The sequence below is a fragment of the Nicotiana sylvestris genome, chromosome 2, assembly GCF_000393655.2.
Source record: "Nicotiana sylvestris chromosome 2, ASM39365v2, whole genome shotgun sequence".
NCBI lineage: Eukaryota > Viridiplantae > Streptophyta > Magnoliopsida > Solanales > Solanaceae > Nicotiana > Nicotiana sylvestris.
This window is the reverse complement of record NC_091058.1, coordinates 154,317,362-154,340,170: the sequence shown is the minus strand read 5'-3', so window position 1 is coordinate 154,340,170 and position 22,809 is coordinate 154,317,362.

Below are 22,809 nucleotides of genomic sequence, written 5' to 3'. Positions count from 1 at the left end.
AATAGCACAATGAAGAGGTTTTTGGGTATTATTGATGATGTATTGGTTCGAGTTGACATGTTTGTCACACCTCCTTCTTCATACACCTCGGAAGGGTTTAGGGGAGTTTTTTCCCAATTTAAGTGACAATCGAAATAGGATTATTTAAATTAAAATCAGAGTCACCACTTGGGATAATTAATGGTGTCCCAAGTCACCGGTTAAAATCCTGAATCTAGGAAGTTGACTCTATTTACGGTCTGCGAACACAAAAAATCCGGGTAAGGAATTCTGTTAACCAGGGAGAAGGTGTTAGGAACTCCCGAGTTTCATGGTTCTAGCACAGTCGCTTTGATCATATTTGGCTTAAACAAATTGTTTGATTATTGATTTTAGAACCTATGTGCATTTGCTTCTTTTAATAAAAAAATTATCTTGAAACATGTCACGCATACATGTACCCATTTGTTTGGTGCGTCAAAATTATATCACGAGAACGTGTCCACAATTAATAATGCTTTATTATTATTAAGAAAGTTTGGACAAAGTTGCGCGAACGCATACTCCGGTTTTGTTTTTAGAACCGTAATTATGTCACGCAAACGTGTACACAATCACAATTGTATTTTAAACGCGCTTAAAGGCTTTTCTACGAATATTTATTTTTAATATCTAATTATAGCATTTGTGAGGGCCATAGGCGATCTAGTTAAGATGGAACACCTCACTTTATTTAAAGGAGAGAATTGTATTCACTAAAGTAAATTAAGGATGTTCGATTTTAATCTAAATTAACGCTTAATCTGAAATCACTAATTATAAAAGGGCTTTGATAGTATACTAAGTATTTAACTATTTGAGGAGATCTCTGGGGCCTACGGTAAACCCAAAATTGCTTAAATATCTTTAATAGTACATTAAGACAAATAGGCTCGACATGGAGCCCCAAGACAAAGATAGGGCAAGAGGCTAAAATTGCCTTGAACGGCCAAGTACCGAGCCCAGCCCTTTCATAGTCAAACTTCCAGTAAAAAAACATTTCCATTGTACATCATATAAAAACTTAACAAGTTGAGGCTGATGAACCTAACAGGGATCAAGATCGAGCCCAAAAAGCCAAAAGGAAAACAATGAAACACATTTTGAATATAACTCCAAGCGGACCACTTGATATGGGCCAAGGTTGGCCCAATAGCCTCTAACAAAAGAGGACCTTCAACATTAAGGCCCTTTTAGGCTTAGCTCCCCCTAACTCACTTATGACAAAATAGTACAGCAATTCCGAACATTAGATGTTCAGTTGATAATCAAAACTTTTGGACCAGCAGGGAGCAACAATGATAATCGAAACCACAACTTCAATAACCAGCCATGTTCAGCTTAGTGGACCAGAAATTCCCATGAAAACTTCTAAGTTCTTGACCAAAAAAAAACCAGAGAATAGTTTGACCCAAATTTTAGTGAATGTAATGCAGAAACTTTTATATTTTTCTAAGGTTCCAAATCCATTTTTTGGGAGTGGGGAAAGGGTTCTATATATAGGCCTCAAGAATGCCATGTGCTGAAAAAGGATGAGGGAATTATTCTCGTCAGCCACAAAGCATCATTTAACAAACTTGGACAGCTGGCTTTATCTCATTGGTTTCAGCATTTTGTGCTAACCAAATGAGGCCAGCTGCCCCCATTTTAGAACATTCCAGCTTGAATTTTATCCTATTTATATTTACCCACCCTTCAAACAAACCCCTTAAGTTTTCTTTTTGTTCGATTGACCCCTAGAAATGTCTATTGATTTACAAATTAAGGCAAACACAAACAAGCAGGCCAATTGTCATGGCCAAATGGCCTAAGACAAACCCAAGTCAGGGTCAAATGGCCTAAATCATGCCCAAACCCAATACAAACTAGGCCTCGATTGATCAGGCCCTCCTTGACAAACCCAAAACCCGAAATCAAAGTATAATTGTCCAAACTAAACTAGAAAAACTAGTCAACTAACAACTAGATTCAATTAGACTATCGTAAGACAGATTATAATTAACCTAAACATGCTAAAAGTGAACTAAAATTTACTTTATCATGCAAACAGAACTAGTGAAGAAAACACAATCAACAAACGAAAGATGGGAATATCAGTGATGAAATAAAATTGGTATTTAAAGAAAAAAAGGGGAGAAGGTGAGATTTTACCCTGTTTAACTCAGAAGAACAAAGATAAAGAACTTGAAGGGAACTGACGAATTCTGGCTGGACTTTGGCGAACTTGTCCAAATCCGATGTCCTCGGAATGACTTAAAACTATCGTCAATTGATTGCTCTTGTTGAAAACAATCTATTAACGTAATATTTAGGTAAAAACGACAAGGAAATTAGAGTACAAAAATTAGAAAAGTACGTGAATTTAGAGTTTAGGAAAAAGTACAAAAATCAGAAAAGGACAAGGAAATTAGAGTTTGCCCTTTTTTGGGGTTTCAGATCTGAAATTACGTGAATTTGGTTGGGATTTAACGAAATCTAATGATGGATTTGGGAATAAGGGGGGATGAGGATTTCATGGTGTAATTTTGGGGTGGTTTGGAGACCGGCCGCCGTCGTGAAATGATTTATGCGGGCGGTGGCTAGGGTTTAGGCCGTGTGAAATTGGGAGCGTTTGAGGGCGGTTAGGTTTAGGTTAGAGGCGATGAAGAGGAATGCAGGGGGTCTGAGGGGTTTGGGGGGGGCGTTTGGACAGTTATAAGGGATGGGGGTGTTAAGTTATGGACAATTAGATTAGATTGTATGAATGGATGAGATGAAGTGGGACCAAATGACGTCGTTTGGTCCCTAAGGGGAAAACTGGACCAGGTAAAGGGGTTTGGGCGGATTTGGGTTTGGTAAGGGATATGTTTGGGGCAAAAATTTGGGCTTCAGCATCAATTGGCCCAAATTTGGATTTAAAACCAAGTTTTTCAATTCCCTTTTCTTTTTTTTTTCTTTTAATTAATTAAAACCTAAATTAAAATTCCTAATTTAATCTAAGTTGTAAAATTTGACTAATTACCAAATTATAAAATTTAGTAAAATTAATTGATCCTAAAAAAAAGAAGAACTATTGATCTAGAATTAAAAGCTAAAAAAATGTAAAAGTAAGCCAATTTTTGTGATTTTTATTTTTAATAAAGCAACTAAATTACTAATTAATCCTAAAAATATGAAAACTAATCTCAATAAAATGAATGGTATTTTTTGTATTTTCATGATTTAAATAAAAGTAAACATGCACAAAAATACAAATAATTAACAAAAAATACTACAAAATTCTATAAAATGGCGAATAACTGTAAAAAATCTATTTTTTTGGATTTTATAGGAGTAATTCATATAGGAAAAAAATCATGTGCTCACAACTGCCCCTCTTTGCTCGGAAACACGCAGAGTTTTTGTGCAAACATAAAGTGAGCGGATACAAGTATTTTTTGCCCGTTTGAATACTCCGTGGGAAGCATTTTTTGAAAGATTTGACCGCACCTTGCTTATGAGGTTGCCTACATATCCTTGGCTATAAAGGAATTAGGTTAGTGTAGTTCAGAAAGTTTCGGTAGTTGAGACTACCAGGAAGCTGTGATTGCCGCTGCTATTGCTTGCTGCGCTCCTTATTACACCAAGACAAAATAAAAGAAACTGGACTAAACTATGATCTATGAATTACAAGAATCCTATCTACATATTTCAAACTTGATATTGCAGTTTCTGTGGCTCTATTGACTCGTACTCTCTAGGTAAGCTTCCTTTGTTGCGGACTTGAATTGCATTCTGAAGTGAATTCTCTTATTTTTCAGGTGGGCGCCTGATTGCCAATACTTGAACTGTCTTCCTTCGAAACTTGAAATGTTTTTCCTTGTTCTCCAGGTGGGCACCTGATTGTTGAACTTGAACTGTTTTTCCTTGAACATTGAACTGCTTTCCCTTGTTCTCCAGGTGGGCACCTGATCACTGAACTTGAACTGCTTTTTCCTGAAACTTAAGCTGTTTTCCCTTGTTCTCCAGGTGGGCGCCTGATTGCTAAACTTGAACTGTTTTTCCTTGAACATTGAACTGCTTTCCCTTGTTCTCCAGGTGGGGGCCTGATTGCTGGCACTTGCACTGCTTTTCCCTTCGAAACTTGAACTGACTTCCCTTGTTCTCCAGGTGGGCGCCTGATTGCTGAAAAGTCAAACTGTCTTCCTTCAAAACCACTTTTCCTTGAGACTTGAAATGTCTTCCCTTGTTCTCTAGATGGGCGCCTGATTGCCTAAACTTGAACTGTCCTCTCTCGAAAATTGAACTGTTTTCCTTTGTTCTCCATGTGGGCGCCTGATCGCCAACTTGAACTACTTCCTCTCGAAACTTGAGCTGTTTTCCCTTGTTCTCCAGGTAGGCGCCTGATTGCTAAGCTTGAATTGCTTTCCCCTGAAACTTAAGTTGCTTTCCCTTGTTCTTCATGTGGGCGCCTGATTGCCAACACTTGCACTATTTTTTCTTGAAACTTGAACTGCCTTCCCTTGTTCTCCAGGTGGGCGCCCGATTGCTGAAAACTCGAACTGTCTTCCCTCGAAACTGCTTTTCCTTGAAACTTGAACTGTCTTCCCTTGTTCTCTAGGTGGGCGCCTGATTGCTGAACTTGAATCGTATTCTCTTGTTACTTGAAACTGTTTTCCCTTGAAACTTGAACCATCTTCCCTTATTTTCCAGGTGGGCGCCTGACTACTAAAACTTGAACCATCTTCTCTTGTTACTTGAAACCGTTTTCCCTTGTTCTCCAGGTGGGCGCCTGATTACAATAAAACAGACAAAACAAAAGAAATATTTCTGCCCCAGTTTGATATTGGGAACATTTGTGAGTGTTAACCGATTCTTGTTATCTAAATAAGTTATAAGCTAAATTCCCTTATCCTGAGAATTTCAAAACAAGTCTCATCCCAAAAGTGAAAACTTAACTGCTAAATTATACTTCTCAAAAGTAGAACTCTCATCAGACATTGTCATTTGTGAGGGTTTCAAAACTTACTAAATCTCGTTATCTAGGAGAGTACTGGAAAGTTACTGCCGAGCCTATCTGATATCTGCTTTCCTTACGGAGGGTTTCTCCGGAACAAACGGAATTTCCTGCCCCTGTTTCAATCAAAAAAATCCCGTCAATTTAAAAATGTGGTGGTTAGTTTGCAGCATTTTTGCTGAGGGTGGACTTTCCACTGCCAGGCTTTGTTTTGCTCAGCTACATCTGATTGGCAAAGAATTATTTCACCTTCTGATTGAACCTTCAACCACGAAACCCTGAATTACCCGAGTGCTCTAAGGTCACCTTGATATTTTAACATATCTGTCTTTCTCATCTGAACCTCTTTATTTCTCCCCCACAATACATGAAACCCCTTGATCACTTGAACCTCGGCTAACACCTTATTTTCCATTTTGCATCATTCTATTTCTTGCATGATGTGGCCGCACTTTGCTTTTGCAATTTGGAAGTTGGTAATAAGCTTTGCAATCCTTTCTTTTGCTTAGCAACGCTAACATTGAAAAGGCCTTAGAGGAGTAGACCCAAAATGAAATGAAATGCAATGACTTCCAAGTTATGAATAGAGAAAAAAAATCAAAATAGAAGGACCGTTTGAGGAAGTAAAGGAAAAGGGACTTATTTGAGTGAGGCGACTAGCATCAATGATCATGACATGCACTTCAGATTAATCAGCCTAGTCAACAATCTTATTCGGCTTGCGGTGCCCTGATGGATTTTCACCAGCAAACCTCTCTCATTTATTCATCTCTCAACTCACCGTCGCCTTACGGTGCCCGTGAGGGTTTTTACCAATAAGACTCTCTCATTTTAATTTCTCTCTGCTTTCCGTCGCCTTACGGTGCCCGTGAGGGTTTTCACCATTAAGACTCTATCATTTTTTCATTTTGCCTGCTTAGAACGGAGTGTTGCCCCTAGTATGAGCCACACCTCTACTTGCTCGACTTGGCATCCCTCGAAGATTGATCGACATGTCTTTATTTGAACCTTAATGTGGGCTTTTGGATAGAGTTTAGAAAGAAAGGATATCATAAAGGCTCAAAAAAAACTTGAATGGGTTCAAAATTACAACTTTTGGAATAAGATCTTTTTTACAAAACCGCAACTTCTGCTCCAGTTTCCTTGTTTGGGGCTATGAAATTTTATATGGTGGGAACGAACCGTGAGGCTTCCTACGTATCCTTAAAAGGAATCAGGTCGAACTTAGTTCATGTCATAGGAATTGCTTTGTTGTTGTTATTTTCTCTTCTTTTTTCTTTCTCTCTTTCCTTTTTTTTCTTTTCCTTTTTTTCTTTTTTTTTTTATCTTTTTCCCCACTCTTTTCCATTCTTTCTTTCTTTTTCTCTTCTTTTTTTTCTCCTTTTCTTATTTACTTACCTTTTGCGTCCGTGTTTCTGAATTTTGCTAGTGATTCCAAAAGAGGGGTATGAATGGAAATAAATAAGGCTCAAAGGGGTAACAAAGGATAAAGTGTTTAGATAGCAGAATAAATACCTTCGTCATTCCAATCTTCAAAATATGCCAAGTACAAACAACAATTAGACAAACCAAAGATATCATACATAATATCTTTTGACTGCGTCAGAATTGACAGCCATATCTACACGTTTGCCTTCTATATCTGTTAAATATAAAGCACCATTGGACAACACTCTTGTTACAATGAACGAACCCTGCCAATTTGGGGTGAACTTTCCTTTCGCTTCAGCCTAATATGGAAGGATGCGTTTCAATACTTGTTGACCCACTTCAAATTTCTGGGGACGCACCTTCTTGTTATATGCTCTTGCCATTCTCTTCTGATACAACTGGCCATGACATACCATTGCAGTCTTTTCTCATCAATCAGACTCAATTGCTTCAAACAGGTTTTGACCCACTCATCATCATCAGTTTCGGCTTCAGCAACAATCCAAAGGGATGAAATTTCAACTTCCACGGGTATCACTACTTCAGTGCCATATACCAAAAAATAAGGAATTGCACCTATTGAAGTGCAAACAATAGTGCGATAACCCAACAAAGCAAAGGCATCTTCTCATGCCATTGCCTAAAACCTTGCACCATTTTCCGAAGTATCTTCGTTATGTTCTTGTTGGCTGCCTCGACCTCTCCATTCGCCTTGGGGAGGTAAAAGGTGGAATTTCGATGCGTAATCTTAAACTTTTGACATACTTCTTTCATCAGATGACTGTTAAGATTAGAACCATTATCTGTGATGATCACCTTTGGGATTCCGAACCGATAAATGATATTTGAATGAACAAAATTGACCACTGCCTTCTTGGTCACATATTTGAAAGTTTTAGATTCAACCCACTTAGTGAAGTAGTCAATGGCCACCAAAATGAACCTGTGTCCGTTTGATGCTGCGGGTTCAATTGGTCCAATGACATCCATACCACAAGCAACAAAGGGCCACGGTGCGGACATTGTGTGCAACTCAGATGGTGGAGAATGAATCAAGTTTCCGTGTACCTGGCATTGATGACACTTGTGCACAAAACTAATACAATCTCGCTCCATGGTGAGCTAATAATAACCTGCTCGAAGAATTTTCTTTGCCAGGAAATACCCACTCATATGCGACCTGCAGACTTTGGAATGCACTTCGATCATGATAGTTGTGGCTTGTCTGGCATCTACGCATCTCAACAATCCAAGATCTAGAGTTCTTTTGTACAAAACTCCTCCATTGAAGAAAAATACACTTGCCAAACGTCGAATTGCTCTCTTTTGATCTCTGTGGCTTGTACCGGATATACTCCTAACTTGATGTATTCCTTGATATCGTGGAACCAAGGTTCACCGTCAAGTTCTTCTTCCATCATGTTATAGTAAGGATGTTGATCGCAGACCTGAATATGCAAAAGGTCAATATAAGCCATATCTGGATGATGCACCATCGATGTCGTAGTAGCCAAGGCATCAACAACCTTATTGTGGATCCTAGGGATATGCCTGAACTCCACTGATCTGAACCACAGGCAAAGATCCTGCAGACATTGTCGATACGGTATGAAATTCAAATCTTGAGTCTCGCATTCTCCCTGAATCTGATGCACTAATAGATCTGAATCCCACCAAACCAGCACTTCCTAGACTCCCATGTCCACACCTAACCTTAAGCCCAAAATGTATGCTTCATACTCATCCATGTTGTTGGTACAATAGAAACGAAGCTGAGTTGTGACAGGGTAGTGGTGCCCTATTACAGAAATGAGTACAACTCCTATTACAACACCTTTCATGTTAGCAACCCCATCAAAGAAGAGTTTCCAACTAGGCTTTTCGTCCTTCTTGACCTTGTCAATATGCATTACCTCTTCATCCGGAAAGTAAGTCTTCAAAGGTTCATATTCTTCATCCACTGGGTTCTCAGCCAAGTGATCGGCCAAAGCTTGGGCTTTCATCACCGTCCTAGTCACATACACGATATCAAACTCTGTGAGAATGATCTGCCTCTTTGCAAGCCTTACTGTGGGCATGAGCTTCTGAAAGATATACTTTAAAGGATACATGATAGAAATGAGGTAAGTAGTGTAGGATGACAAATAATGCTTCAATTTTTGTGCTACCGAAGTCAGGGCGCAACACGTCCTTTCAAGGGGAGTATACTTAACCTCATAAGATGTGAACTTCTTGCTGAGATAATAGATGGCTTGCTCTTTCCTACCAGTGATGTCATGCTGACCCAACACACAACCAAAAGAATTATCCATAATTGTCAAATAAAGAATTAAAGGTCTCTCGGGTTCCGGTGGGACCAACACAGGTGGGTTCGACAAATACTCTTTTATCTTATCGAATGCTTCTTGGAACTCATCAGTCCATTTTACCGCAACATACTTCTTTAGTAACTTAAAAATGGGCTCACAAGTTGTCGTGAGCTGAGCAATAAACATGTTGATGTAGTTCAACCTCCCTAGCAGACTCATCACCTCGGTCTTGTTCTTTGGCGGTGGTAATTCCTGGATAGCTTTGATATTTGACGGATCCAACTCAATGCCCTGCCGACTGACTATGAACCCCAACGGTTTACCAGATGGAACACCAAATACACACTTTGCAGGGTTGGGCTTAAGATTGTACCTGCGGAGCCTCTGGAAAAACTTTCTTAAGTCTTTGACGTGGTCAGACTACTTCCTGGACTTATGATTACATCATCCACATAAACTTCAATCTCCTTATGTATCATATCATGGAATATGGTAGTCATTTCCCTCATGTAAGTGGCCCCAGTGTTTTTCAAACCAAATGGCATGACCTAGTAGCAATATGTTCCCCACAGTGTGATGAATACCGTCTTTTCTGCATCTTCTTCATCCATTAAGATCTGATGATACCCTACATAACAGTCCACAAAAGACCCAATCTCATGCTTGGCACAATTATCAATCAAAGTGTGGATATTTGGCAGTGGGAAGTTGTCCTTTGGACTTGCTTTGTTGAGGTCACGGTAATCAACACACACTCTGGTCTTGCCTTCTTTCTTTGGCACAGGGACAACATTGTCTAACCACGTGGGATACCGCGAGACTCGAATGACCTTTGCATTAAGCTGCTTTGTGACTTCTTCTTTAGTCTTCACACTCATGTCGATTTTAAACTTCCTTAATTTCTATTTGACGGGAGGGAATGCTGGATCAATTGGCAATTTGTGGACCACCAAATCGGTACTCAAGCCTAGCATGTCATCATACGACCATGAAAAAATATCCTTATATTCAAACAATGCTTTAATTATATCCTCCCTGATTTGGGGTTCAAGAATGGACACTTATCTTGGTTTCTCTGACATTATCTAGATCTCTTAAATTGATTGCTTCTGTTTTATTCAGATTAGGTTTGGGTTTTTCTTCAAAATGATTTAGTTCCTTACTAATTTCCTCAAATGCCTCATCCTCATCATATTCTATTTCATCGCCGCACTGTATTTCTTGGATTATTATTTCAGAATTAGATTGACTTTTAATACTTGGCCGAAGATTCCTCATGCATGTCATGTCATTGAAACCAGCATAAAAAGAACTGTACAACGAAGAAAAGAAAACAAAAATAAGAACTATCAGGCAAGATGGAAAAGAGAAATTGCATTTTATTGAAAATAAAGGATAATAGGGTTTTTACATCAAACAAGCGAAAAATAAAAATCTGGGTCACAACCCTGGAATAACCCAAATAGAAAGGAAAACAAAACAAACTACCAAAACTCCTTCCAAGTAGGGAAAGGAGTAGCCTTCCAATTATTAAGCTTTACATTCGGCCCGATGGACTACACGTCTGCTTTGCTAGAACCTTTTCCAATTTCAACCATGTTCACATCATCAAACAACCTCTAGAACCTTTCAATTAACTCTTTATCAATGTCAACCACGAGACTTCACACTGCTGACACTGGGCGTTTCCTGGCACCGGGCTTTACAAAGGATCTGGAGAGACGCGGGATAGGCTTCAGAAGTGCCCACGCCTTCTATTTCAACCTTTTAGCCCTTTTCACATCTGTCGCTGTGGGTTTGAATCCAAGACCGAACGTACCCAAATTTTCAGGGAGGGACACTAGCTGTACGATACCCTATAAGGATGCACCCATACCTTTACCTAGCACAAAGCTATTTTTTCAGCATTTCAGAGGCCACCATAATAGATGCAGAGGCTATCTTTGGAGTTGGAATACATTTCCCTTCTGGAACCTTCTCGACCGGTACTATTTCAAAAACTTGATAGACCCAAGGCCCTTTGTCATCTTCGGCCTCAATAAACGGGACAGAGGCATCACTATGAGAACCCAAATTCTCCTCACCATGCACGACGATCTCCTGTCTGTCCCACTCGAACTTGACCATCTAGTGCAAAGAGGACGAGACTTATTTGTCGGCATGTATCCAAGGCGACTTCTTTGGCGGCAATTATAGGAGACAACCCTGTCTAGTACCTGGAACTCCATGGTAAATTCGACCGGTCCTATTGTCAATTCAAGCACTATATAACCAACCGAATCTTTTCCTCCACCGTCAAAACCTCGGAGGCATATGTTATTCTTGTGAATCCTCTCATCGTTCACTTTTAACTTGTTCAGAGTAAAGAGAGCTTTGTTATGTTCAGTACCTTCCACGGGCAACTCATCATCAGAGAAGGTGATCCTGTTCACCTCAAATATTTTGTTGGCGATCTTCTCTAGATGGTTCACTGAGATTTTGTCGGGGACATGAGCTTCGTTCAGAATTTTCATCAAGGCCCGATGATGCTCATCTAAATGGATCAACAATGATAGAAAGGAAATCTGAGCGAGCGTCTTTCTCAACTGCTCCACAATGGAGTAATCTTGTACCTTCATTTTTCTCAAAAACTCCTCCGACTCTTCTTCAGTGATCACTTTCTTTACTATAACCAGATTATCTCTAGATGTTTCAGCTTTACTTAAATCTTCCGGGGTAAAGCATCTCCCCGAACGAGTTAATCCCTGGGCCTCATTGACTTCTTTCACTTCCTTTCCCTCATAGGTTACTATCACCCGTTCGTAGCTCTATGGGATAGCCTTGGTGTTGAGTACTGGCAACTGGGTTACAGGCTTGATGATGACAACGTCCGTACGGGCACCCTCTACAGTTATGATAGGCTTACTCTCCAACCCTGGCACGACCACCTTTGACTTATCTTGCTTTGCTACAGCATTACATGGTAATCTTTTCTCAGCTACCACAGATGGCTCACCGTTTGTCATGCTCAACTTGTTCACTGATCCTTCAACCATTGGTTTTTTGACTACCTTGACCTCACTAGACCGAATCATCATAACGGATTGTGAAGGCTTCTTGGGCTCCCCCTTCTTATGTACTATCTCGATCATGTTTGTTTCATCATGGGTTGGCAATGGGTTCTAGTTGATGTTGGGTGCCTCCGGAGTTTGGACCACAATCTGGTTTGTGTTGATGAGCTGCTAGATGGAACTTTTCAAGTGCCAGCACTTCTCTGTATCATGCCTCGGAGTACCAGAACAATATGCACAGCTCAAGGAGTAATCAAGATTCTTTGGAGGAGGGTTCGACAATTTTGACTCAATTGGCCTCACCACATCCAAGTACACCTCAATCTCTGGAATAAACTGGTAAAAGACTCCCCCAATGGGGTGAAAGTTTTCTTCTGCTACAACCTCTCATTTCTGAATACTGGTTTGTGCTGGAAACCTGGACCGGTAGGGTTTTGGAAGGATCGTAGAGGTGGGTAAGCATTTTGTGGGTCTAGGTAGGAGTTTTGTGGTGCTGGGGCATGCCATTGCGAGTAGAAAGGAGGTTGAGTATTTGATTGGGTGCGGTGGACAGAAATTTGAGGGTCTGGTGATGGGAAGTAATATTGGGGTGGATTATATGGGGTTTGGGTGTAGGTTTGGTGATGGGTCCGAGGCTAGGTATAATGGTGTGAGGGGCCCCTCGATCCAAACCACGATCCTGAATCAACCGCTGCCACATCTTCTCTCTTCTTCTTTCCGATCACTCCCCCGGTACCATTATGAATGGCTTGGGTAGTTGCTTTGATGGCCGAGTAGCTCATGATTTTGCTTGATTTAAGCCCTTCTTTCACCCTGCCACCCATCTTTACTACCTCATTGAAAGACTTGCCTATGGCCGATATTAGATGGCCAAAGTAAGTAGGCTCCAGAGCTTGCAGAAAGTACTCCACCATTTTGTTTTCCTCCATCAGGGGATTAACTCTTGCCGCTTGTTCTCTCCAGCGAAAATTGTATTCCCTAAAACTTTCACTAGGTTTCTTCTCTATCTTATTCAACAAAAAATGATTTGGAACAATCTCGATGTTGTATTGGAAATGACGAGCGAATTCTTTGGCCAAATCATCCCAGGTATACCATCTGCTATGATCTTGACGAGTGTACCACTCCAATGCTGCACCACTCAAACTCTGGCTAAAGTATGTTATCAATATCTTATCTTTCTTACCGGCTCCGCTCATTTTACTAAAGAATCCCCTCAAGTGGGCCACCGGGTCTCCATGCTAGTCATATAGGTCAAATTTAGGCATTTTGAATCCCACAGGCAACTGAACAACGGGAAATAGACACAGATCTTTGTAGGCTATGCTCACCTGGTCTCCCAATACCTACATGTTTTTGAACGATAGTTCCAAGCTTCTTACCTTCCTAAACATCTCCTCCTGCTCTGGGTTTTTAAGGGGTTTCATAGTCTCAACAGGGAGGTCGAAACGAGGAGTGTAGGAGTAATGATCTGGGGCCATGAAAGTAGGCTCTGGGGGATAGTATTGATTATCTTGGCTCTGGAATAATGGCTCACTAGAAGATCGATGGAGTGTAGCTGGCGGGGGTGCTACGAAAATAGGGGTGGCCGATGGAGGGGGGTATGGGATTGGTTTGGGTGGTGGTACTTGTGTAGTTTGGGAAGTGGTGCCCTGATAGTGGTGGTAATGGGGGAAGCCTGGTGCATGTTGCGAAGATGAATCAATGGTGGGAGGTTCTTGGGATTGAGCTAGTGGCAGGATGAAAGTAGGGTTGGCAAGGTATGATGGTGGTGGATGCCCTTTCATCCATGTCTGGTACATATCTACTATTTGGTGTTTCAACTTATGTAACTCCTATTTCAAATTAACATCAAACTCTTCTCCCTACCTCGACGGATCAATAACACTTGCATCCAGCTATTGTCCAGCCATGATCAACTTATTTTAGACTTGGTGTTGTACGGGTGGGTTGCCAGAACGCCGAACAAACTAACCACCTGCCTGAATTTGATGACAACGAGCAAATTTGTTAGTGATTAAAAGCTTAACATATAGGCAAGCACACGTTGGGGATGAAATGCACCTAAGTAGTTAACCATTTCTATTATGCATTTGAATGGCTGCTTGCATCATCCCGACTTTCACTATTTTTGCAATTTTCGTGATTTTTGTCTTTTAGAAGCTGGTCTACCTTAGAATTTGCATGTTGAACTAAGAGACCGAGCCTCAAAATGGCTGGCAGTGCGGCAAAAGGTTGTGCAATGGTGGCCTGAGAGGTGGGCTGTGGAGTGGAAGTGGAGGCCACTGTGGCCTGAGGAGAAACAAAAGTCTAGGAGTCTGAGATCTCTGTATCAGTAGGAATCTGGATCTAAACCTCTGGGAGAGCAACAACTACCTTTGGCACCGCGTCATTAATGCGCATGATATCAATATCTTTCAGCGCTTTCACCGTCTTGTCAGTGTTTGGCATTGAAGGGACTTCCACAGCCTTATAGAGGGTTGTGATCAAGCACGAGAATGGAAGTGATGTGGTTGTCTGGTTGTCCCGGACCCCTAACTCTCGGAAGATAATGTCACACACATCAATTTTGATCCTAGTCATAATGCATGCAATGAGAACAGCATTCTCAACGGTTATATTAGTCTCATTTCGGGACGGTATCAAGCAAGAGGTGACAAAGCTGAGCCAGAATCTACCCTCTCGTGTGAGATCTTCCTTGAATATTTTATGCAGAGGGTCAATCTAAGCGGGGGTCCCCTTGGCTATCACTGAGGCTATTCATGCATGCTCACTATCTATGTTGGCCCATTTGGTATTGTACACTGTTGTGCCTGGTTCCCAGTTTGAAAAGTATAAATCATTTATAGTGCCCTTGTCACACAACACCTGCTTCCCCCGAACCAAGACAGTATCACAGAATACTTTATTGCGCTTGTGATGAGGTGTTCTGGAGGCTCCATAGGATGCATAAACCTCACGCACCAATGTTTCATTGTAATCATCAGGCAGCTCAGTGAAGCACTCCCAGTTTCTAGCTTTGATGTTCTCCAGTATGTGAGGGTATTGCTCCTGTAGCCCGGTCAGACTCAGTTGTTTCTCTTCAAGGATTTTCTGTTTTGTGAGCCCTTCTCTATATAGACTCCTAGAGCCTTCAACCTCAAACATGGGTTGGAAAACATCTCCTCTTTTTATTCTTTCCTCAGCTTGTAGGTCTACTGATGATAAGGTCTCCTCCTCATCATACTGGGAGGGATGTGCAACAGTAGGTCAGGATGATTCCAGTCGTGAACGCTTGGCTTGTTGTGCTTGACGACTGGTCGAGGCCCTTTTCTTGGAAGCATTACGTTTCTTGGGAGCCATACCTGCAAAGAAACGAAGTGTGAGCGACATAGCAGAAGAAAAAGTTACAAAGAAAGTCAAGTATGTGACAGGTTATGCGGTCGCATAACCACTATGCGGATCGCAAACCTGTCGCAAAACTTCTGTCTGCTAAAAGGAAATAGTTATACCATTGCATATCCATTATGCGTTTTGCATAACCATCAGAAAACTATGTGCTTGGAAAGTTCATCAAACTATGTGATCGCAAAACCCACTGCAAAGATGGATTTGCGATCACAAATCAGCCGCAAACAACATATTACAAAAGGCCAGAAACTATTGAAGTATGCGGTGGCTTTGCGGTCCGCACACTTATGCAATCACAAAGCCTCCGCAATTTGTCATCTTACTCAAGTCACCTAGGGTTTCTTATATGGCAATGATGCGGACCTCAAATTGACTATGCATTCCGCAAAAGTCTTCGTCCTCAAGGTTTGAACTCCACCCTCTACAATGGTGACCCTAATTTCACTACCCAGCACCCCAGGCCTAACTAATTATCCAAGAACCCCCCATTACGATCAGATACCCAAATAATGACAAGGAAGAAAGAACAAATACTAAAGTAAACTAAGAAAATAGAAAAACACAAAACAAAATTAAAACTAAAGATTAACAAGGATGAAATCGGGAAGGGAGAACATACCAAAAACAGATGAGTGAGAAACACTTAGGAGATGAATCCAACAATTGGGATCTTTGTTTACTCTTTCAATTTCAACTAGCCGTTTCCCTTTCTCCTCTTTATTTTTGTTGCGATTTTTTTTCTTTTTTTTTATTTTGTTTAAAAGGGAAGTGAGTGTGTCTGAGTGTGTTGATGTGTGAAGGGGTAGGTATACTTACTTGTGAAACTGCGGTGGATAAGTCACCGCATAACACCTTATGCAACCGCATAAGTGTTATGCGGTAGTTTCAACTCAAGTTGCTTATCTACACAATGCGGTGCACTTGTGCGATCGTATAACTGATATGTGGTCTGCAAAGTGCACGTCCTCATCGCATTTCGACCATAAATATTTGCTGAAAAAACTTCCTAAGTCTGCGACCACTATGCGGTCCACATAGTCAAAATGCGACCGCATATGTGTAGTAGACTTCCCATGGTGACTTTTCTTCCCTTTCACTTGCAATTTTACCCTGTGTTATGATCTTTTGAATCACTTGCAATCTAACACGCTTTAAATTGCTCAATTAAATCTATCAAACAAAAGTTAAAATTTAAAGGACAAAAAGGATGTTACCACACATGGGTTGCCTCCCATGAAGCGCTTGATTTAATCGCGACACGATAAAGTTGGCCTTTCTTTGGGTTCACTTATTGGTCGGGCATAGACCATCTTTGAAAGACAACTGTTCCACCAAGTGTTTTTCTCCATTTGTGCCCAAGTAGTGCTTGACTTGCTGACCATTTACTTTAAAGGTATGGAGCCCATCCTCCGATTCTAATTCCACAGCTCCAAAAGGGGATAGATCTACCACCTTGAACGAACCAGACCACTTCGATTTGAGCTTGCACAGAAATAATTTGAGCCTTGAGTTGAAGAGCAAAACAAAGTCACCCGACTTGAACTCCCTTTTCAAGATCTTTTTGTCATGGACGAACTTCATCTTTTCTTTGTACACAACTGCACTTTCATATGCATGGAAACGGAATTCCTCCATTTCATTGAGTTGTGTTAACCTCAAATTTCCAGCTTCAGCCTAGTCCAAGTTTAACCTTTTTAAAGCCCACATTGCTTTGTGCTCCAGTTCTACGGGTAGATGACAAGCCTTTCCGAAGACTAACCAATAAGGAGAAGTTCCAATAGGGGTTTTGTACGCCGTGTGGTATGCCCACAATGCGTCATCTAGCTTCCTTAACCAGTCGGTCCTATTTGTATTAACAGTCTTTGCTAAAATATTCTTTGTCTCCCGGTTGGAAACTTCAACTTGGCCACTTGATTGGGGATGATAAAGTGTGGCCACCTTATGCTTGACACCATATTTCTCTAGCAGCCCCGTGAAAGCCTTGTTACAGAAGTGAGACCCACCATCACTAAGAATGGCTCTAGGAGTGCCAAACCGCATGAATATGTTTTTCTTTAAGAATGTGGTCACACTCCTTGCCTCATTATTTGGTAAGGCAATTGCTTCAACCATTTTGACACATAGTCCACATCCACCAAAATATATATCATACAACATGAGCTTACGAAGGGGCCCATAAAATCAATTCCCCACATATCAAAGATCTCGATCTCCATCACAAAGTGCATTGGCATTTCATGCCTCTTGGAGATTGATCCTTGCCTTTGACATTGATCGCAAGACTTAACCATTTGATTGACATCATGATAAATCGACGGCCAATAATAACCACATTCAAGCACCTTTGCCGTCGTTTGATTGCCCCCATGGTGACCCCCGACCGGTGAGTCGTGGCATGCCTTTAGAATTTGCATAATCTCCTCTACTAGAACACACATTCTGATGTTGTTATCAACATAAAAACGAAAAAAGAATGGTTCTTCCCAATAGTATTGCCGACAATCACTCAAAAACTTCTTTTTTAGATAAGCTTCCAATCCATCCGGAATGAGGTCTCTAACCAAGTATTTTGCAATATCGGCGTACCAAGGAGTAAAAGTGTTAGATAATGCCAATATGTGTTCATCCGGGAAAGCATCGTTGATTTCAAGATCTTCCTTTGGTCTCCCTGCCTCTTCAAGCCTTGATAAGTGATCAACCACTTGATTTTCCGTCCTTTTTCGATCTTTGACTTCGAAGTCAGATTCTTGCAACAACAGGACCCACCAAATCAACCTAGGTTTTGCATCCTTCTTTGCCATAAGATGGCGAAGAGAAGCATGGTCTGTGTACACTATCACCTTGGATCCCAACAAATAAGCCCGGAATTTCTCAAAGGCATAGACAATAGCAAGAAGTTCATGATCAGTCACCAAATAGTTCATTTGCACGCCATTGAGTGTCTTGCTTGCATAATAGACTGGGTGGAGAACCTTATTATGATGTTGGCCAAGCACTACCCTAATAGCTACACCACTAGCGTCACACATGAGTTTGAATGGAAGAGACCAATCGGGTGTGATAATAATAGGTGTCCTGGTGAGCTTTTGTTTCAATTCCTCAAAGGCTTTGAGGCACTTCTCGTCAAATACAAATTTTGCATCTTTCTTAATGAGTTTGCACAAGGGATTTGCAATTTTGGAAAAATCCTTGATGAAACGCCTATAGAATTCGGCATGCCCCAAGAAACTCCGGACACCTTTAACTGAAGTAGGTGGAGGAAGCTTGGAAATGATCTCGATCTTTGCCCGGTCAACCTCTATGCCATGTTTTGAAATTTGTGGCCTAAAACAATTCCCTCATCCACCATGAAGTGGCATTTCTCCCAATTTAGCACAAGGTTCGTTTCTTCACATCTCTTAAGCACTTGTCTAAGATTGTTAAGACAATGCTCAAAAGAGTCACCTACCACTGAAAAGTCATCCATGACAACCTCTAGAAAATCCTCCACCATATCTGAGAAGATGGACATCATGCATCTTTTAAAGGTAGCCGGAGTGTTGCACAAACCAAATGACATCCAGCTAAAGGCAAAAGTTCCACAAGGGCAAGTGAATGTTGTCTTCTCTTGGTCCTCCAATGCTATGTTTATTTGGTTGTAATCAGAATACCCATCAAGAAAGCAATAGAATGACCTTCCCGCTAGTTGATCAAGCATTTGATCAATAAAGACATAGGGAAATGGTCTTTGCACGTGGCACTTTTGAGCTTTCGATAATTCATACACACCCTTCATCCGGTCACCGTTCTTGTTGGAATGAACTCATTTTTATTATTTTCAATCACGGTCATGCCTCCCTTATTCGGTACACATTGCACCGGGCTCACCCAAGAAACATTGGCAATGGGGTAGACTACCCAAGCATCCAACCACTTGATGATTTCTTTCTTTACCACCTGTGAGCATGTTATTTTTGCCCTATATAAAATACTCCTATAGAATCCCAAGGAAAACGATTTTTCTTTTAATTATTTGTCATTTTAGGAATTCTTTTTGTAGAATTTTCTTAATTATTTGCATTTTACTATGCATGTTTAATTTTTATTTAAATCATGAAAATACAAAAATACTCTGCATTTGCATTTGGGGTTTATTTTTACATTTTTAGGTTAATTAGTAAATTAGTTGTTTTATAAAAATGAAAAATCAAAAAAAATGGCTCACTTTTGCATTTTAGCCGTTTCATTTTAAATTTGTAGTTCTTCTTTTAATTTAGGAGTTAATTAATTCTTATAATTATCATGGTGGATTTTTAGCTTAATTGTGTAAGTTAATCTAGGTTTTAATTAATTAAAGAGAAAAAGGAAATATTTATAAAAGAAAAAAACAGAAAGAAAGGAAATTGAGAATTTGTTTCAAAACCTTGAAATTGGGCCAATTTAGTTGAAAACCCATCCAGAATCTGCCTCAAATTCAGGCGCAAACTCGACCCTTACCCGGTCCAATCATTCAGTCATCTAGGCAACTCAAACGACGTAGTATGAAACCAAAACTACGTCGTTTTGAGTTCAAGAGTTTAAAATAAATCCTGGCCTTCCATTTTATATCATCCAACGGCCCTAGAAGTTTCCCCCATTTTGATTAAAATTGTCGAATGGCCTCAGAACAACCTAGGATTTTTGTTCAGTTTCTCCTTCATCTCTCTCAAAGTCAAGAACCCTAGCCCGCCGCCCTGAAACTCCTAAGCTTCCACTGGCCGGCGGCGGAGCCCAATCTACCCCAAATCTTTACCACACAACCATCACCCACACCTAATTGCCAATCCACCACTACGTCTCCTCAAATCCTCACAAAATCGGATCAGTTTTGGATCTAAAAAGAAAAAAAGAATAAGAAAAATCTCCCAAGTCCTCGAACTTCCAAGAGCGATTAGGGATGAAATTAGTATTGTTCGTCTGTTCTCGACGAGAATACGCGATTGATGCCAATTTTGATTCAAATCGAAGTCTGCCTGAGGTTTGTCAAGCCCTGTCCGTCTGCCTATTTAGGTATCTCCGTTTTTTTCTCATTTTTCTCCGTCTATTGTTTTGTTCCCCTCTTCGTCTCCTTCGGATTCCTTTCTTTTTTTTTTTCTGTTTTAAATCATTTCTTTCTTGCATGTTTAGAATTAAAATCATACTAGTTTAATAATATAGTTTACGTTTGTTTTGATTTCGAGTTTGGATTTGATCAATTCTCTTTTTGTTTTGTTCTGAAGGAATTCTGATATTAGGAGTTTGCAAACTCCATTGGCTTGTATGTCTTATTTTTTTTGTTTTTGAATTGGAATTGGGGCTTAGTGGGTCAGAAGACCAAAGAGGGGAAAGGTCAATACTGGTTGTAAGCCTAGGGTCTTTGGTTTGGGTTTTGGGTCAACTTGACCCATGTTTGATTCCTGAAGGTAAATAACAGAGGGTTAAAGGGTAGTTTAGGGAATTTAATAAAGGGAATCTTAAAAAACTGCATGGGAAACTTCCAGGAAGGTGAGGATAGGGTTAGTTTTGACAAATAGGCTAAAAATTAGGGTCTGAAGTGGTTTGATAAAATTAGGGGAAAGGGTTAATTGATAAAATGGGGAAATCAGTTCTGCTACCCTAGGACTTTCTATATAAGGTTGCTTTCTTTCATTTTGAAGCAGAGATTACAATACTGAAAAATTGAGAAACGGCTGAGCTTTCAGATATTGAAAAAATACTAAAATTTCCTGCATTTTTGGTTGAAATTTGCTTTGGTTTTGCTCTTGATTTTCATAGTTAGTCAGAATTTTCCAAACACTTTCAAAGAACTCCTGTTGTCTGGGTTACAAATGGTCTAAGGGGGCTTGAACATTGTTATTTGGTCTGCTAATTCATTCAATCTTCCGCTACTGCTGAAATCCTAATTTCTTTTGGTTTACTTTGATATACAGGTACCTCTTTGGACTTTATTAATCTGTGAAGCTTGAATCTGAAGCATTGTTGAAGTTGTAAACCTTAGCTGGCTAAATATCAATTTGTGTTACTGAATATTTATCCATGTTCTACATTAAATTATGTTTTACTACATTATTCGTTGTATTTATTCATGCCATGGACATTACAATTTGTATTAGGTTTGTATTTGTACTTTCGTTTGTTATTTTGCTTTCAGCCTGTTTTAAACTATTTCTGCCGAGTTCTTGGATGTTTGTACTGTCATATGGTGGATTCATTTTGGATAAGTAACACTACTTTTTGGATTTTGATTAAATTAGTTCAATCTTGTGTGATGTTGAGTTTCAGATTAACCTTCAGCAATGATTTTTCTATTTAGAATTTATTTTTTTTTTTTAAAATTGAATAAACTCAAGGGCTATTGGGTCATTGCAACACTTGATGTTTAGAGTATCTACTTTTAAATTACTATGTATGAAATTATGGCAGTAATTTTAGTGTTCAATTGAAGGGGGTTGTTGTTCATTAATATATAGTGTTTCAATTTTCTGCATGTTTGCGTCTCAATTAGGAAATACATATTTCTTGCTTACTTTGATGAAATTGATTAAATTTAATGGTGTTTGAGAAACTGATCCCTTGGGCCTCAGGTGTTTATTTGTTCTGTAGGGACTCGATCTTGAGTCTCATATCCTTTTAGCGTTCATCCTTTCACCAAATTTGGGTTTACTTTGGGCCTAGACTTGAGGCCACTTGTAAATGTGGAATTATATCCCTTATTGTGTTTGGGCCTACTTTTCGAGCCCAGCTCCTCATTTAACTGCTACTGCTGGCCTTGTCTATAACAGGCGTGGCCCAAATGCCTGAAATCCCAGCGCAGTTTTCTTAGTAATTATGTAAATATGGCCTTAAATCTTTGGTTAAAGTAATTCTTGTAGTTAAATCGAGGTGTTCCATTGTTACCATATCACCCACGACCCTCATAAAACTAAATTAAGAAATCATTTAATTTGAGGCGCGGCATGCCCAATAAAACCCTTAAGCTCATGGCCCTCACAAAACTCGTTAGCGTTTTTTTACAAAAAATTTGAGGTGTGCCATTTTCCTTACGTAACCAATGACCCCCATGTAATTAATACTAACTCTTTAAAAAATAAGGTGTGCCATCAATTGAATTTTCCATGGCCCTCGCAAACTTTGGTTATCAATTTGAACTTTCGTACTTGTTTTAGGCGCGCTCTTTAAATTGACTTTTCTTTTAATTATTAAATTCGGGTGTACATTTCATGTGACCCAATTTCAATTCTTAACAATGTTAAATAGAACGTATAGTGAACCATGGGTGCATTTCATGTGGCGTGGTTCAAGGCATGTTTTAAATAACATTGAATCTTCCTAAAATCATTTTAAAATAACTAAAAGCGGTTAATAAGTTAAAATGCACAATAGGTTAAAACAAGTAATAAATCGGATAATATGCCAATTTTAATAGTTTAAGCGACCGTACTAGAACCACGGAACCCGAGAATGCCTAACACCTTCTCCCGGGTTAATAGAATTCCTTAGAATTTCTGGTTCGCAAACTTTAAAATAAAAGTCGAATTTCCTCGATTTGGGATTTTAAAATAAACCGGTGACTTGGGACACCAAATAAACTATCCCAAGTGGTGACTCTGATAAATAAATAATCTCATTTCGAATAATG